This window comes from Dromaius novaehollandiae, chromosome 1, assembly GCF_036370855.1.
Source record: "Dromaius novaehollandiae isolate bDroNov1 chromosome 1, bDroNov1.hap1, whole genome shotgun sequence".
Lineage (NCBI taxonomy): Eukaryota > Metazoa > Chordata > Aves > Casuariiformes > Dromaiidae > Dromaius > Dromaius novaehollandiae.
The window spans coordinates 68,870,259-68,889,754 of NC_088098.1; the positions used below are offsets into that span (position 1 = coordinate 68,870,259).

At 39.2% G+C, this 19,496-nt stretch overlaps 1 long non-coding RNA gene across 2 annotated transcripts in view; it reads left to right on the top strand.

The window, feature by feature from the left end:
* LOC112990492 (uncharacterized) overlaps positions 1 to 19,496 on the top strand; it is a 48,995-nt gene that overhangs the window by 14,134 nt on the left and 15,365 nt on the right. For both annotated transcript variants that reach the window (XR_010390142.1, XR_003261090.2), the window contains exon 4: positions 4,282 to 4,364. This is a non-coding gene — a long non-coding RNA (uncharacterized LOC112990492). The remainder of the gene's footprint in view (positions 1 to 4,281; positions 4,365 to 19,496) is intronic.

The window sequence follows — 19,496 nt, forward strand, 5'->3', positions numbered from 1 at the left end:
TGTCGGAAATGGTTCTCTCATTTATTTGTGATGATTATAACACTATATTTGTGACTCTTCTGCAACACACAAAATACTCTGGAGAGTACATTTGGACTTGGAGTACTCTGGAGAAAAAGGTATTTTGATATTTCTCTAAACTCATATGTGTTGCAGCATCTTTAAAAGCAATGTAGGAGATTATTTGAAATTTATTTCAAAACTACTTTTTTAGTATTTCTTTTGTTCCATTCAAGAACAAGCATGTGGTCTTTCAGCAACTTGGTGACAAACAAATAAAATGGAAAGGACAACAATTACATAAATTTTCTTAGCAAATGATATCAGTTTAGCTAGTAGAGCTGGTATGTGACATCTGATACTTCAGTGAAAGGACAGCAGTGATACTTCTCCTTCAGTAAAGCAGACCTAGGGTGGAAAGCTGAATCATATTTAACCTGAGCAGTGCTTACTTCCATATGCCCAATTTCAAAGCATTTATGTCCAATGTAAATATGCTTGGACTGAATCTTACTGAGTTCTTCGTTCCCTATTGGAAGTGTTTCCCACACAGTATTTCTCCATGCTTCCAGTTTAGTTCTTTTTTCCTGTCAGAAAAGAATATATTGACTGACCCTCTAATTATGAAATGTATCTGATACAGATAAGTGAGAAAAGGTGTGAGTCAGAGGTAGATATAGAGTAACACTACTGATAACTTGCTCAAATATTGTATTTGCTTTACTTCGTCTTTGCAAGTTTGTGTGTTTGAGCATTACAAAAGACTGAGCACGTGTGAGCAAACAAGCCTCTTACTGTAATCTATGCTACTAATTTCTCTTTGTAAATGCACTGGGAGATGAATTGCTATTCTAGAGTTTCTAGGGTATGGATCTCTAATTGTGTAAATTTTTTGGTACTATGAAGTGGTTGCAGGGATGTAGACATCTCCTGGAATCAGAAAATTCTAATACTTTGATTTTGGTGACTAGAAAACTTGAAATGCAAGCCTTTCCAAGACAGGTATCACTCTTGCAAATAACAAATAGTTACTAGTCCTGAATTGTGAGATTTAATAAATGAGGTTTTTTTGTTGTTGTTGCTTTTTGCTTTTGCGTTCTGATTTGTTAATATTGGAATATATTTAGGTCCTCCAGTTCACATCTCCCCCTTGGTCCAGAGGATTGGTATTTACTGTAAGTGAAGCTAAGATTCTTGCACCAATTTCACAGCTGGAGCTTTGACAATCACCGAATGTTGTGAGAGTCAGTAATAGCATGCAGAAATGTTTATTAATAGTTGCCTGTTTCTTTAAGACTCTTTTGAGGGGACTTTGAGCTATGAAGTTGTGGAATCTTTGGAAGTCAATATGGATTATAATCAACATATTCCAATTAATCAGGACAAGGAAATTAGTCAGTTCCTTATGGTGGTCCCCATGGATCACCACATCTTCAGTACCAAAACTTTGGCCAGATTGGAACAAGCAAAGTCACCTGAACTTTTCACTCTGAGGAAGGTTTGGGAAAATGTATACAAGGCCTCCATACTTTCCTAGAAGCAAAGAAGCCTGGGTGGCTGATTGCCAAGTGTACCATGCCAGGAGTTGTTGGGATCTCCAACACATTCCAGTGGGAATATTAACAGGTCTGCACATTGCTGGGTAAAGTCTTGCAAACTTTCAAGAGCGCTGTGAATCTCTACTGTTTAATGTATGTACGGTTTGTGGTCCCCAGTTATCCGGAAACTCTCAAAACTCTGCAAATACCTTATGAAACTCTCACACCCAGACAGCTCTCTAAACATTCCTTCTCCCCTCTTTAAGCATATGTGGTCTCTGAATCCTAAAACCATCTGGAAGTATAAGCTATAGGCTTCCAATCATCACCTTGTAATGGGATTAGCACCCCATCAAGCCCACAGATGCCAGGCATCTGCTGAAATAGCTGTAATACTTTGAAATAGAAAATATCATTAAAAGGGTGTGTGGAGCCTGATCCAAAGTTCACTGAAGTCAGTGAATTCTGCTGCCCCACATGCTTCATTGAGTTTTGGGTTAACCTATGGTTCACAATGGCTTTGAATCCACTGGCACTTTATCCCATGCCATCGTAGAACAAAGCATCTCATAAAGACCAACAGAGAGGTATTTTATGCCCTTATGCTGTGTGAAGGGACTGAAAAAAGCAGCTACCAAAATTCTATTCCTAGCATGGCAAGACCACTCTGGAAGACTTGAAGAACTTCTGTAGTCCGTGGCACTGGGACAGTAAGAGAGGAATATGTCAGGTGTAGGCCATTTAGTATTTCGGTGACTCCTAGCAGCCTGTAACAGAGTTCAGCAAAGCTGTGCAATTTAGATTTTGGATTGTCTAAATTACATTGCAGAAAGAAGTCAAGCAGCCTAGAATCAAGATGTGAAAGTGTTTGAAAGCTTTCTCTGCTCTCCCACCTGCTGCATGCAGGTTCTCTGCTATGCCTCCTGGAAGGACAGCAAGGAGCTTTGCCCCTAGGCTGCATGCCCCTTACTAAGCTTAAAGTTGTTCTGTAAGTTTATCAGAGTGACAAGAAACTTCAGTTCTAATGTAAAAAAAGAAGTTACCATTGAAGACATGGCTTTTACTATTTTGGAAGTTCTACAAAAGCCCATGTCCATCATAAATGTCAAGATCTTTTATACGAATTACATGTAGCATACATTTTTCTCAGGTCAGTAGATTTATTAGCTTTCAGAGCTTATTTGGCTTTATTTTTTTGTTCTTTCTTGACATCGCATAAAAAAGTATGACAAAACAACTAGTCTTTCCAGGGATTGCAAATTTTAAGTTATTTGGAAAATTCCTAAAGTAGTACCATTTTTGACCAGGACATGACAATGGCTCTGTCTTTCAAGAAGCATTAGAAAGGTTATCAGGGAATATTACTTGCCCACTGAAAGGTGGGCATGGGTTCAAGTACTTTGCTGGATCTGGAATATAGTGAGGAAATATACATTCATAGTAGTGTCAATATACATACATCATAGTAGGTTTTGGTTTTATTTGTAGTTGTTGCTGGTCTTTTTTAGCAGTAAGGGGTTTCTGCTGGAAAAGTGTGATATGAGTCAGGATCTAAACTTCCCCAAGAAACAGCAGGCATCTGTGTTTCTGTTCAGATTCATGTTTTCATTTCACCCATCAGGGATAGGAATCTAATGATGTTTGGATTCAGATCTGAACATCACATGAAGACATTTCAGTCTGTTTTTGGTGTGGACCCATCTAGTCTTTAAAGTAAGGTCAAGAGAACTGTAAAGGACTGGAGATGAAAGTCAAATTAGAATTTCTTCAAATGGGAAGGCATGCATTAGCTGACAGTAAAGGAATTTTAAGAGGCAAGCACCAGCTGTTACACTAATAGAAGAAAGACAGAACACGTTTGACCTGGCAATTGTTTGGGGACTTTATTGTAGAAGAACAAAAGGACAGCCTGAAGTCACATGAAAACTCTTATGATTGAATGGGGGTGGAGGTATGAGAAAGGGGAGGGGGAGGAAATGACATGCGTCTTCAATTCTCATTTACAAATTGGTCTGATCACAAATGAAAATTAAAATGCAAATTGATTTTGTCTTTTCTCATAGATTGTAATGCTTGTAAGAGCAAACTTGACTTAGATTATTCATGTTGGGCTTAATTTGGTCATTAAATTGCATTTTCCTGAACCAGTGGAAGTAGGCAAATGCTATCTGAGCTCTCACCTTCCCTTGAGTATTTACTTGGAGGCAGGTACCTTTAAATTATAGCCATAGGTTTCTTACAGGATGAATTGTGTCACTGCTTCCATTTCGACTGGATCTGCCCACATCATTTTTTGGCCAGCATGCCTTACCTCTGGGATCAAACTGGATAGCTGTGAGTCCCTGGCTGGCACGGGTGATGCACTGTGGGAAAAGCACATCCCCACGTCCCAGAGAGGCTCTCTGCCTTGTGGGGCCCTGCCCCCTGGGATGCTACGTCAGCCGTCAGAGGGCTGAGGGGCATCCAAATTCTGGGTTAGGACTCTCCCTCAGTGATGGAGGGGTCATCTGCAAAACTTGGATCAGTTTTCTGGCTTGCATTTGCAAATATTTGAATCTGAGATTTTGATCCGTGTTTTCTGTAGTAAGGAATGAAGAAAACTGATTTGAATAAAATGAAAATGATCTTTGTGATTGCTCTAGAAATGAACTGAAACAGAATCTTTTCTTGCTGTTTGAAATTGCCTTAACTTTCCATTGTTTGAAAAAAATGCTAATACTTCTTTTTGTCATCTTTTTTCCAGATTTGGAAATAAAAATTGGCTACCCTTGCAGAACGTCTGCTGCATTGGTCATGTCAGCCAGGAAACGCACAGTCTTCTTACTGGTAAATGAATTGGTTCTCTGCTCATTTCATATTTAGACTCGTCATTTGTAACTGCTGTTACTAGTAACTGATTTAATAATTTGGCAGCTTGAACAAATATAAAGCTATACATCCAAAATTAAAATAAGATAAATGTGTAACTACTAGAGTAATACAACTTTGGAATGAAAGGTAACTTTGAGATAAAAAGTTGAAAAATGCTTAGAAGCAGTGACTTGTCAACAAACTAGTATTTTTAGTTATAAAATATTTCAGTGAAATGTCTCCACTGATCTCTGATAGCCATATTTGTGTAGTTATTCAAATGTAACAGTGTTGTGTGTAGAGTATTTAATTGATTGATGAGACAGTCAGCCACTCAGATTCATTTAATCATGCCCTAAATGCCTGCAGGCATTTCCTAAAATTCTTATCTAAGCCTTATACTGCCAAAGGAATCTTTTCAAGGCTGGCTGGTACCTAGTTAAGACAACTAGTTTTAGATGTGTGAGAAGCTGTGAAAGGGCTTCCATCTTTTTCTGGGACTTAAGCATGATTGCAACTCTTGTGCTGGGTAAGCTGATAATTATTTCTGTATGACAGTAAGAAATGAGGAAAAATAAATGTAGGGTGAGTGAGTGTTGGATGCCATTTAGCTTCATTTAGGACTAACTTTATATTTTAGGAAGAAGGCACAGGTCTGTAAAACATAATAAGAATAGAAAATCCATTGATTTATTATTTCAAAAATATGTTTATGAGATAGACCAAATGTGTCCAGTAAGCTGAAAAATTCTGTTTAACTTAACGTGCAGTAATCACTGGAGTAATGTGAACCTTTGTTTTATTTATTTCTGTGGTGCAATTCTTTTGCAACTCTTGGAATTTTGTGACAGTAACACATTATGAGGGACATACAACTACTAATTATATTGAACAGCTATATAAGCAAACTAAAACTTTATAGTGTGTCAAAGGAACTACAGTTATATTTCACATGAACCTGTTCCTATTTGGTGTTGGTAGCTGTAATGACTGTATCATTGTTTTCAGTGCGGGAGGGGCTGATTCAAAGCCTGAGAAAGTTTTTGAATGAAACAGTGATGGCCTTTAAGGTCAAAACAAATTGCACAGACAAAGTACGCAGACAGAGTGGTTGTGTGTGGTTCAGCTGAGTCATTCCATTTCTAATGCCACAGTCTGTTATACTAGGTTATTAAGTCTGGTCTCTTTGAATGCTAGAAGTTAATTTGAATTTGCCAAATAATTCAGATACTTGTATCTACAAAATGCTACAAAAAGCTGAAAAAGTTTGGTCTTAGTAGGCGGGAATTGTTTGAAGCTACAATTGAGCGGGTAGCTGGAGAATGATCTTTGTGAGCTAGCAGAGATAGAGACAAGGAATATGCATCTCTACCTGTTGAACTGGGTTCCCATGAGCAAGCCAAAATGTCATTTGAGTTTTTAGTGCCATGGGGATAAAAGACACAGTATCAGCACAGAAATAACCACAGAAATAACCAGAGGAAGAGAGAGCAATGGGCCTTCATTTGCTAGTTAGAAGATGTGTATTTACTCAGTAGTCACATGATATATAGCTGACCAAGGAAATAAAACTGTTTCTGCGGAAAAACAGGGAGAGGGTGATTGCTGGAGCAAATGCCCCAGAAGCAGTGTGTACTAAAAAACAGTGTGTGTATATCTGAAAACAGGTAAGTTGCCCCCCTCTGTCTCCCTCTCACCCTAGCCATCTTAGCAAAGTATTTTGTTGTTTTTCCATTTTGTAACTTGGTTTTCATTTTTGTAATCAGTCAGTTGCTAGAGTGAATCTGACTATGTCCCTAACCTCACTGGGCAGCAGCAGTTACCTAAGAATAACGTGCCAGGGCTTGACTGTTCTGCTCTGTTGGAAGCAGCACATCTGTTGCCCAAAGGATGCTGGTACAAACGGAGAGTTCTTACCTCTCAGCACATCCTTGGGGATTCTCCAGAGTTAGGGGGTGCATCTCCATCAACCTGTATGTGTCAATGCAGGGGCAGATGACAGCTGTACCTGGGACAGCAGAAAGAAGTGTTTCTTGGTAAACATAAACCCATGTGCCTGCGATGGGTGAGCAATAGGCAGCTTATATCACCAGGATAACCCATTTCATGAAAGCTAGTTAGGTCTACTTCGTATAAATATTTCCATCTAGCACTTGTCCTCTGAAATCATGTGGATAATTTTGAACAGGCTAGTTAGGCTCTTTTGCCTTCCTCCCCCCAGGCCCCATCTATCTTACTTGCAAAGACTTGTATTTTTCCTTTTTCTGTACTATTCCCTATGTCTTGAACTTCAGCTGATTTCTCATTTGTTTTGGTCCAGGGGGAGGGCAGGAGGGAGGAATATGCTGCAGATTTTTTAGGAAAAATAGAAGGCTCCCTGAGCTAAAATAACCAAGGATCGGCAAATCAACCTTTTCCGCAGATCTGTCTGGCAGTAACAGCTATCAGCTTCTTTGAAGGGAGTTCAGATGAAACTAATGAAATGGCAGCTCCACTGCAACCAGCTACACTGCCTCAAGTAAATTTTTGTCAGCCAGCAATTATCTGCTTTATGGTGACTCCCTTTTTTGTAGCCAGTTTTCAGCTGATGGAGACATGCTTTTTTTCCCTCTTGCCCCCACTGTTCAAATCACTGATGTTTCAGATGCAAAAAATCTCCTGTGTGAAGATTGCTAAATGTTTTCTAAGTATCTCAGGAAATGCTGTCTACGTTATCCCCTGTATGTGTACCCTAGCCAACATCCTCTGTGAGAATTCCAGCCAGTTAGCAAGATGTGAATTCCTTTTCCTGAAACCTGGTTGGCCATCATTAATCAAGCTGTTCAAATAGCTTGCTTTGTTTTAAAACAAACTTTAGTTAATGTGTGTGCAATTTCCTGCTGTGTCCTGGGGCACTCTCAGAAACCGTGACGTGATTTGGGGCTTTTTCTGGTTGCCCGTGCTGCTAATGTGTTAGAAGAGGTATCACTAAGGGAGCAGCTCCCCTCCTTCTCAGCCCTGAATGAGTGGGATGCTGCAGGATGGTGACACTTTTCCAAGAAGGGAAATAAAGTCACCTGATTGCTGCGGAGATTCAGGGTACTCAGTGTGTGTTCACACATGCACAAGCATTTAATAATAAAAAGCATTCTCTTTGTATGGTGCTTTGGGTCAAAATCTGCCTCTGATGGCTCTATGGCAAATTTGTGCTGACTTATCTGAAGGTACTAATGGACTAATGTTAGTATCTTTGGTGGGAGAATCCATTTCCTACTGCTCTTAGAGCTGTATTGATACCACAGCTCATGGACACTGAAAAAAGTTAATCCTCACCTTTTATCAGTCTTTGTAGCTAATCTTGGTTGGAGAGGGAGCCCGGAGGGGCAATAGTTTATCTTTTACCACTAACTCAGAGGGCAGAATTAGTTCAGGGAAGGACCAGCCTCAGTGCTGTCTTTTGTTCATGGGGTTTTTGACCTCACTGAGGTATCCTAGAGTTTTATGTGGTGGGTCATCCTGCTAGAGGTATTCCACTCCTCAAGGAATGCCTGAATATTCACTGAATGAGTCAGTGACAGAAAATGCCTTCCTGGCCTTTTAAGGATACTTACCCATAATGGGAAGCCAAGTATATCCCATCCATGATATTTCCCTCTTTCCCCAGGGAACATTCAATTATTTAAGCAAAACAAAACAAGCCTGTCAGGAGAAACAAAAGTGTCCATGCCATAGTACCCTATGGTTAGGTGAGAATGTGAGAAGTAAGCATTCAGTTCTGGTTAGGGAAAAAGAGAAGTGAACCTAAATCTCCAGCATCCTGGATGTGTCCTCTAGTTCCTCAGTTCTCATGTGAAAAAGGAACAATCACGACGACTTCAGATGTAACCCTTTATTTGCTTTGCTTTTCTTGGGCCTAAGAAAAAGGGTTTCTTACTGGACTGAATGGAATGCTTAATTTGACACAAAACAGATTTCTCATTTTTTTGGTTTCAGTAAGACATTTTAAGCATTTTTTACGATTTTATCTCGACCACTTTTTTCAAAGAAGCATTTTTTATTCAAATGCTGAAGCAAAAAGAATTTGCGCTGCCCTGTTTAATATAGTCCAGATACTACTTTTGGTAAAATGGGCAATTTAATAGCTCTTCTAGTCAATGAACTGCTTTTGTAGCCTTTGGATGCTCTCCCTCTACATTCTACTCTGCAGTGCAATGCATTGTAATGTATTTCATGAAGTTCATTATTAGTTCCCTTCCCTTTATGATTTTAATAGTCTCAGTGTTGCGACTTAGCACTTGTGCTGTCTAATAAAGTGCAATACCGTTGTTCCAATATTGACTAAATGTGTCAAATGAGTTGTGGGAATCGTCTTTTTTTTCTTTTTTATGGCTGGCTTGGTCTACATGAGTTTCTATTATTTGCTTTCTTTTTCTGGTTTATTCCATTTTTTGGATGATAAATGCATTAACGGTTGCAGAGCTGAGATACTGCCAGAGCAGTAGGATGGGATGGGTCCTCCTCAAAACCCTTTGGGTTTTTGCAAGATGCAGATCAGTACTTCGCATCAATAGAGATGTAGCATATGAGGACCTTCTTTTTCTATAGGCAAAGAATTGTCTATGATTAATGGTAGATGAGGTAAAACTAAAGGAGCTATTATGTGATTTTTAAGGTGGGAAAATACTATGCCTGTTGCTCTTGAAAACTTTTATTTTATAACAGTATACATTGTGCACTTGTGTGTGAAGCTCCTTGCTTTTAGAAAGGTGTTTTCAAAATATAAAGCTATTTGTATGCAAAGTTTTAAAAATTCAGTTTCCTTTTAACCTTTCATGTTCTTCAAAAATTCCTCTTTCAGAAGGTTGTAAAACATGCACCAGCCTTCTGCATCTGTTCCTGTTCTGTGGCTGGCAGATTTTAGATTATATCAATCCATAGCATCTTCCAAAGTAATTATATCCATTTAATGTAACTGAATAGCTGACAGAACCTTTATGATAGCTTTGCAAGGGACACTGCTGCACTAACAAAAGCGTGTATGCATTAGGGCTTTTACAGTGTGAGGATGTATGTTTAAGTTTCAGAGAGGCTGTGAGTGGGATCAGGCTGAGCCTTAGGCAAGGGAATCAGCTGTCCGAGCGCCATCATTGACTGTCCATGCTGCAGTCAGGGGGAGGGTGCATGCGAGGGATGGGTGCATGGGTGGTGGGGACTGGGTGTGAACTCCTGCCAGGAGCAGCCCTTCATCCCTAGCGAGTCTCCGCTCCACTTCTGGATGGTGGTAGCAGCTGCCAGCCGGCCTCTCCGGAGAGCTCTCTTTGGCTCTTTGCCTCTTCCCATGGCAGAAATGGCCTGGCCTTGGCAAAATTCAATTCTGCCTATGCTGATAAGAAGCCTCGAGTTAACTCTGCCTGTAAGAAAAAAAACTTTTATAGAGCTATAAAGCGTGGAAAAAACTGTGAGGGGGGGGCCCTTTCTGAGTGGAGGGTGGTGAACTCTTGTCAGCCCAGGCTGACAACAGGATGGTTTTGCTGACGCCAGGACGAACTGAGGCAGGGTTTCAGTAGATAAAGCGACCTCCCAGGGGGAGCCCATCCTATGGTCAGACCTTCACATGAACTGAGAAAGGAGGGGTCAGTGGAGACATGCGAGGAGGGATTTAAAGAGAAGGGTGCAAAGCTATCAATCCTTCCTGCATACACAGCAATGTGACGTTTCCGTTTCCCTGTTGAATGTGTTGTAGCTTCTCTGGCACTGATGGGGACAGTCCCAGCAGCTGCTCTGCTCTCAGGGAGCATTTGCTTTGTTCTTGAAGTCTGTGGAAACTATACTGCTGTTTGCATCAGGAGGTTATGTTTATGAAAAACTAATAAATAATAGTTAAACAAACATAATTTATCATGGTAATTCACCAGCTTAAAAAGCAAAAACCCTGGTACTATGTGCTTGGTGCCTGAAGCTGTTCAGTTTACATCTTTGTTAATAATGTTCTCATGGCTTTTTCTTTTAATTCCCGTAATGTCCGGATGCTGTGCTGCACATCAAAGGAATTTTGGTTTTAAAAGCAATGGTGAGTGCTATGCACTGTACTTGCTCCGCTTTGATCGCCATCCACAGCACAAATAAATCTCATTAATCAATATTTTCTCTGTTTCCTCCTTGCCTTTCTGTCAGTGCCAGAGATCTGTTTCCAATTTGCTATTCTTTGTTTTAAATGAGGGGAAGATTTCTATGGCTATCTTTCATCTAAAAGGTAAATTTCTCATTACTTTAGGAATTAAACTATATCTGTTGTAACTAGGGCTTGATCTAAGCTTTCTCAGCTCAAATGTCAAGGCAGGAATATTGAAGCAGTTAGAGCAGACATGAGTCTGTGAGCAATCCATTGGCCAGGATTCATTCATGTAAAATATTTGGTGTACCCTTGCCAGCTGAAGACAAATTAATAAAAGTCACAGTCTGTTCGCTTACAATTCTTGAGAAAAGTGATAAATTTGCTGAACAAATTGTGACTTGCTCATCCAATTCTAGCTGTGACCAGAAACTATTATGAGTAACTAGTGTACTTTCTGCACAAGCCTCTGAGACAGTCCTTTTCCATTTTCTCCTAAACTGCTTTGTATTTTTGTTGTGTAATTTCCCCACGCTTATCACTATGGTGTGAATGAATAACTGGAAAAGAGATTTCAGTGTAGCTTGGAAATAAATGTGAGGAAGAACTGGAGATCTTTGGATGAAAGCCTCTGCTGAAAACTCCAGTCATTAATAGTCTCCATCTCCACACGAACCAAATCCTGAACTTTCATCAAGCCAACTAGATGGGCAGCACACTGCCCAACAGAGGGATTCCTGAGTGTTTCAAAGCATTGTTGGCCAGCGAGAATGGAGCATAATAGAGCAAATCAAACAGTGGTCAGGACTCAACCATAGAACTGATTTTGAGGACTGGGAATACACGGTGACTAAAATGCAGAATTTTTAAGGCAAGTTAAATTGGTGCTTCTAACCTCAGGGGTGCCTCTTTCATGATCTTTTACCATGATTTAGCTATGCTGTACTGAGCATTACTTCACTATTCCAAATGTTACCTGTTTTAAGACTTCAGTATATTATGATATACACAATTTCACTTCTCTGCATTACATACATTTGGTGTGTTTTTTTTTTAATTGTTCTTCCCCTGTATGTTTTCTATTTGTCTTCAGTTTCTTCATGCCAGATATGTTGGTGCATCTTCTGCCACAAATGAATGGCTGTGCTGGGAAAATCCAACTCCTTAGGGGTGGAAGAGGAGAGAATGGATGATTATTTTTCCATTCTATTGAACAAAGCTGGCTTCTGTTGCCATTTTTAACACTTCAGTATTACTGGAATTAATTTGATGCATCTGTTCCTGAATTACCTCCCATAGTTCTAGTCCTTACTAGACTTCCAAACCAGTGTTGATTTAGGCCTGTTTGTTCCAATCCATATTGCATTCCCATAAATGCTCTGCTATGTTAAAGCAGTTTAATTGCTTTTTAAACCCTTCAATATTAAAGTCACAATAAATTTCAAACTACATTATGTTATTAACCATACATCTCTAGTTTCTTTCCAGTACTGTATAAAGCCTGGAGCATACCACCTAGTCCTATTAAGCTGTGAGTATTCAAGTTCCACAATCTGATCAGTGACAGGTCTGGATGTAATTTGATGGGAAATCCCCTGTGTGTAGCACTGTTTCTGTAAGGATTCTCCAGATCCCAGCATAGCTTTAACCTATTACTGTTTACTTAAACACCATAAATGTTGAGACAATAAATGTCTGTTAGTCATAGATTATGTTTTCTCACATATAAACCGTCCAGACTTTATGCCACTGGCAGATAGGTGCTCCATCTAGAATTTTATGTTTCTGTACTTAGAGCTGTGGGGCAATAAGGGTTCTGGTTCAAAGTTTTTCCAGAAATGCTTACTGGGCTTTGAATCAATGCATATTTGAGCTGATCTTGTTGAACACACACAACTTTCTTTGACTAGTTTCACAATATCTCAGTATATCCTCTCTTTGTTCTTATGCATGGATTAATTCAGAAGCATAAAAGTAAAGTGGGAGAGAAGTAGCTTATATAGAGGCATTAAAGAGACAATACGAAAACCTGCATTTAAAGTAAAGGGATCCTATTAAAAATCAGTCTTTAAACATGCCACTGGGCAGATCCATATTTTCTGTCTTCATCAGGTGAAATCAATTAAACTTTCTGGTCAGTATCTCTCCCTTCCCTTTCCCCTGCCCCAGGAAACACAGCTGAAAACACAGCGGGAGACCTGACAACTTCCCCTAATCTGGGCCCAGCCAGGGACATAAATTTAGAACAGCATTACATTACACTTCCTATGGCCCCAAGAAGCTGATATGATGGCCAAGAATAGCTGAAATAGAGCAATGCTTTGGCCATGTTCCCTAAACCTCTTCAACACTGGCAACCAAAGAAGGAAAGGTACTGAGTTATTACAAAAGTCCCATGCTGCCCAGGGTCCCATGCCCCAGCTGTACTAGTGAGCAGCTGCTTTCAAATAGTCTGGCCATTTTAAGAGTTATGACAGTAAAGAGTCCAGAGGCAAAATATTTATTTTATACTGGAAAGAGGTAAAAGCATGTAGGTTTGATACTCACCTTTTCTCTAGCATTTGCATTAAATCTATCCAGAGTTTCAAGCTTGTCACAGTTAGGTTTAAATACATTGGAGTTTCAAATTTTTCCTGAAACAGAAGGTAAAATGGCCACTTCACCCAGCCAAAAGCCTTTTGAACATCAGGTGATGAGGCTTTTAAGTGAAGAAAACACATAACTTCTTAAAAAATAACAACAACAAAAAAAAACCCAAAACTGTGCAGCCAGGTAACAGCAGGTAATAATAATTTTAGCCATTTCAGTTCTAAATCCTGATATTCTGAAATAAGTAAAGTACATATCTGTATTCAAGGAAGTACAGTGTCTTGTTTTTAATTCATTTAATTCATTTAATTTAATTTTTAATTCATTTATCATACTGATTTCACTTTGCATCCATGACAGAACAATGAATTCAGAAAAATATGACACTTAATTGTAACAAGAGTACCCATTCCACAATTCCACCAAGTTGCCCCATTTAAGGGATGAACATTTTAAGAGCTTTGAAACATGCCCTGAGGGTCAGCCATTAGGCTTTGTTGAGTAAGGGTGGGAGAAGATGTGGTAGAGTTCCAGCTGAACATTTCTGCTCTCTGTCCTATCCTTTTGAGTTCTAATCTAGGCTTGAACATTTCAGCATTGCACTGATTTTGAGCAAGAAGAGGTTTCTGCAGAGAACTGGGATTACTTAAATTTATTTTTGTGGGAGAGGAATGCTGGTGCTAATCCTTGTGATTTTGGGGGGAGAAAGTAAGGGTGGAAAAACACTGTAATGTACAGAAAATTTTGCAGTCATACTCCTCTCTCGCCTTCCCTGTCCATGTAATTCTGGTTGGTTAAAGACCTACAAATAAAAATGATTGAATTAGGTGACCTCTGGTGGTGATCTACCTATGTTTTATCCTGTTTCTGGCTAGTTCAGTCAATGAATGAATGCTTCTTCAAACATCATTATCATTCTGTGTTTCATGCTTCTCTGACAGGAACACTGGGAGAGAGATTCCTCTTGGTATTTTGCTTCAGGGCATAACCCAAGGTCGATATGAGGCAGGAACTGGAAGTCTTGGGGAAAAAATGCTTATTCAGAGGTGATACTCCCTTAGGATCCTTGTGGATGTAAAGCCAGGTGAAATTCACCAATTTCACTTCACCTGCATGTGCAAAATTTTGCAGTGTGCCTTTCTTCACTTCTGGGAGTCAGTAACCTTGTATGCTAAATCAATAGGCTCTGTCTCTTTCCTTAGAAACGTCAAAAATTTCTTAAATATTGCTGCGCTCAACTTTGCTTCTTGCCTTCTTTCTGCCTTCTTCCCTCCATGATATCTTTCACCTCCTTCTTCTCTCTCCCCATCTGCAGAAGAGATCAGGTTGCCTGCATGTGTGAGATAACACTAATCCACGCTTACTGCATGTGCCCAGAGTGACTCTGTGCTGGCTGTGGCCTTCTCTTTTAACTGAGGGCTTCAGGCATGCTCTTTGTAGGTGCATGCATTACAATAGCATGGTATGTAACTGAGGTAGGTACATAATCTGTGGACTATGTGAGGTGTATATTTGCCTATCTTTATGTGAACCAGAAAAAATATTAATAATCAAGGTGGTACTGGATAAAACAGGAAGATTTTAAACAGTGACTATGCAAGGTGCAGGAGAAGAGAGAATCAGGCTGAGTTTGAAAACCAAGTTACCTTTTTTTGTATATCCCTTTTCTTTAGAAGCAGCTGATTCCTTTTGTCAAACAGAAAATGGGTATATTTTAAGAATTTTTCTGAAGTGCGTAGGAGGCTTTGGAAAATGAGTCCCATTAACTTTCAGTGAACTTGTGCAACTCGGCCCTGGAGATGTTTTTATATTTTTCCCTGTTAGAGACAACTGAAAACTTCCATATCATGCTCGGTGGAAACATCTTTCATGTTTTCTTTACTATTTCTACAATTTGTGGAAATGATCTGCTTTGAAATTAAAACTATTGCTTTCTGTGTCTCTGTCCTCGTCCTTGCCAGTTCGTCTTGCCATTTCTCCCTTAGTCAAAGCCTGTGTTACAACAGAAGCAAGGATGCCGTCTTGCAGCTGGAGGAAAAGAAGTATAGACTGACTTCAGTTTGCGTCTTAGGAAAACCTATTCTTGTCTTCTGTGGAGGAGATTTCATAAGTAACCTTTGGCTTCTGTTTCAGCCAATCATTTTACCTGCGAAGATCAACTATGTTCCTCATTTCCCATTTTCTATGATTGTTCCTACTAAAAGGAAAAAACAGAACAATAAACCCAGTTTGACTAAAAAAATGCTCCGTAGTTCCAGGAGGAGCAGAGAAGCTACAGAAGGAAGCATCCTGCTGAATGGTGGTTTATAGTTAATTTTCTTTGTGCATGATTGTATTGTTGAAGAGAAGTCGTAGATAAGTGCCTGCTGTTCTGGGCATAGCGCAGTCTTGGGCAAGGGCCGTATTACCAGGCAATGCCTATCAGCAGGTGGTTTCCAAGTGTACTGACCCATATAAAGCATTGCAGTCTGTCTTAGCTCTGCTTGGCTGTTGTTATTTCTGGTTTACCTCTGTGTAAACTAAATCACAGAGATGTTAAATAAGTTTGTCCAGACTGAACATTTCATTAGCATAAGTCATATACAGAAAGTCCCCGATTCCAAACTCGTCTAGGACATGCACTACTGCATTACCTCTCAAACTTGCTGGCTGATGAGCCAATATTGGGTGCTATGGCGCCTACTCTGACTTTGGGATGATTAAGTGGATGAGGGTATTCAAATTTAATTTAAATATTTAACTTTAGGTGCTTAGGACTTGGTCCTGAACTTAGGAATTGGTACCTTTTTCCTTATGCTCTTTAGATAGTCTTTGGAGAGAGTTAAGTTCATGCTTTGTGTGGGTGTTTGGGGGGGGGGGGCAGGGAGGAACCCATCAAATCAAAGTAGGCTTCTGTCTTATGTATCCTGATTTAGACACCTAACATAGAAGGTATGAACAATTAAGGAGGAATTAATTTAGTGCTCTTAAAATGCATGATTATTTAGCCAAGTGTTTTTAGCTACCCAAGTTTGAAACTGGTAACAGACAGGTAGCGAAAAGAAGGGATGGTATGAGAACCACTCATAGTTAGGAGTAAGTAGAATTTTGTTTCTCATGAAGAAAAATTAACATGTCAACCTTTTACAAGCTGAATTGTTTAGTATTTTTTCAAAGTCTATTGCTGGTTATCAGTTATCCTGCCATTCTGGTTATCCTCAGGATTTTATCCACTGAAATCTGTGTATTTCTGTAGTTATCTGGTCCTGTATTTTACATTTTTGTGAGCAGGAAAGAGAGCAAAGCTAGTCTGGAAGAGAGCTTGTCCTGAAGTTTCGGTGCATTCTGCTGAGTTAGATTCACTATTTGGCTATGTAAATGATCACTGACCTATCAACAGCTTTATACGCTGACAAACTTTGGAAGAGAACTGAATTTTTACACACATAGTAGATTCTAAAGTGCTTTTTATATAGTTCAGTTCAAGTGGTTAAAGAGTGAAAGCATGAGAAATGTAAACATCATTGACATAAGCTGTTTTCTATTAATTAATTTAAGCATATCAAACAGAATGTTGTTGCCAACACTTCACACACTGTTCGCTTTCCCCAGAAGCTTGTTTGCCAAATACAACACAGGTTAGATGGTGGGAAAAATAATCAGGAGAATCAAGTTTTAATCTAAACTTCTGCTGCTATGTACATGTCTGGCACTGGTGCACACGTGCACAGATTAACAGGAGCAACTAGTTTTTCTATTGGAAAAACACAAGGAGCTAGAATGCTGAATTTCCTTATTGAAGTTTTCTATTAGATGTATTTGGAGGTTTTGGGTAATAATGCTAAACATAATCTCTAAGCTGCTTTATGCCTTCTTGGATAACTGATAATCCAAGACTATGTAGTTGGCTGGGTACTTGCAGCCTTGCTCGTTGGCACCAAGCCCTGGTATTCTTTCGTCTCGATTTTGCATAGCGATTATCATACTGGCTCAGTGCAGAGCAGGAGCAAAAACATTTTTAAAAAGTGCAAAGGAAGAAGTAGAATTAAGATAAACACTTACATAACTGGGAAAAATTACCCAGGAAGGACTGGAAATCTGATGACATTCTGTTTACCTTGTGCAGCATTAAAACAGTTTGTGAGAGATACAAAACAGAACACTTCGTATAAATCACTGTGAATGTAAGGACCTATGAAGCGAGACAGCAAACACTAAAATTATCAAGCTGGCTCAGCATAATAGCATTGACCTTGTTCAAGAAAAAAATTTTTAAACATCTTTACTAAAGCTGCCTTAAGAAAGGAAAAGAGCAAGATGGTACACAGCTTCCTGTTAAAAAAAGTAATTATATAATTTAGATTTAGTATCTACAAACCTTGTCCCTTTTAACCAAATCCAGGCCTTGTTATTCTGTAAAAGCAGGTGTTACACACATGCAAAATTAATGTCCTTCTGAGAACAGAGAAGGTGCATTCTTCGTTCATTTTTTGTTAGGATACTGTTAGTAATATGAGATAATTGTAAGATGTGCTTGTACTTTTCACCCCTTTGCACCAGTAGAGGCAAAATTGTGTACAAATCTTGGCTTTATGTTGACCAACTCCTGTGTCTGACTGGTATAACCTGACTTTCGTGCCCCAGGACTGCACGTGCACTTCTGAGAGATCAGACCCCCTCTAAGAGATGTACTCCAGAAAAAGTACACAGGACCTATTTTTTAAAAGTGGAGGTTTCATTTGGAAAACTACCACAATATCCTCTCTCTTAAGCTACTCTGATTTCTTCTTCTTCTTCTTTTTTTTTTTAATGCCCTCAAATTAAATTAGACACATGTTTTCTCTCAAGACTTCATTGTAATCTTAAACAGGACTTTTCAAGACTTAGGGTTCAGTTGCAGTATTGGAGGAGGAGTTGGCAAGTGTGGAAATGGAAGTTTCCTTTTTTGGCTGGGTAGTCTACCATCCCTTTTGGTTACAGCATGTGGTGTGTGAAAGAAAGCATTAAACCAATCAGATAGCCAAGGCTGGAAAGAGAAGTAGCTAAAGAGGTCTGGGAAAAATATACAACTGGGAGATCTGAGCAAAAAAGAAGTTGGAGAAATTATTAATGTGCAGATGGATTAGAAATCCTTCCCCCATGGGAATGGACCACAGTGACCACAAATTTCACATTTTCTAAATCAAATACAAAGACCATTTCTTTAACCAAAGATTCTCAATAATAGCATAAGACAAACATATTCATTAAAATAACATAACCACCCTTCTCACTGCCTGGGAAGCGAGTGTTATGCACACCCTAAATTTTATAATAAATACTGTATAAGAACATAAGCTAGATAACATGTCATGTTAAATAGAAGTCTAGTCTACCAGGAGGCATTTATTAATAAAAACTACAACTACAGCCAAAACAAACAGGCCTCTACAGAACTGAAGTTTCTGTTTCATGTTCTTTATTTGCCAGTGATGCCTAGAACTTTGTACAGAGCAATGAGACATATAGTAGCTGAATGATAAGTCCAAAGCTGGATACAGGCTACTTAGTTACGCCAGTAGATATGGAGACACAGAAAAAGTTTGGTGCTAAATGAGATGGGGTAGCAGAACAGAGAAAATGAAAGCAAGGCTGATGAAGCACAGTGAACGTGGAAGCATCACAGTGATGAAAGGAGTCCTGAGATGAAGGAGGATGAGTTGTTTGAGTACTGAGCTCATTTATTTGCTCTGTGTGGGAATGAAAATTAGCTCTAGATTCCCATGCGTTGTCAATCCTGAACGTCTGAACAGATTTGGGACTTGCATCCAAACACTGTGTTCTCATTTCCTTCTCATAGTTTTTGCACTTCTCTTTTTCCTTCTTATCTGTCTCTGCTTTCCCTGATAACAGATTTAAGCTCTTCAGGGATATACTGCATTTGCCCATGCAAAATGATTCCAAACTTCCTGAAGTCACTGGTGAGCTTGTATTGTCATCTTGGATCAGTACCTGTGATCAGTACCACAGAGTGCCCAACACTGTTTGCTGGTAGTAGAATGAAAGTGCAATTTTCTCCATCGTATCTTTGTCAAAGCAGCAGTGGTCAGAACAGCAGGAGGGTGTTAGGGGGTCTTGGGTACTCTAAGCATGTTCCTGTTTTACTTTGTTTTGTTTTATTTAATTATTTTTAACCTTTGGAAGCATGATTTACTTTCTTCCCTGCATAAGCAAACAGTTGATTCCAAGGCCAGTAAAAATGTAATCCCTACATAAGGCTTAAAGCTGGGCCTTTCCCAGTAATGTTATGGCAGTTTATTGTCCTGTCAATGGATTATAAACCTTTTTGTTTCAAAATATAAATAAATAAATAGGAAAGTTGTATGTGCCCCCAAGGCACTCACTCAGCTATGCAAATACAAAGTACAAGTATATTTCTCATCACAGAAAGGAGAATGGGGATATGTTTG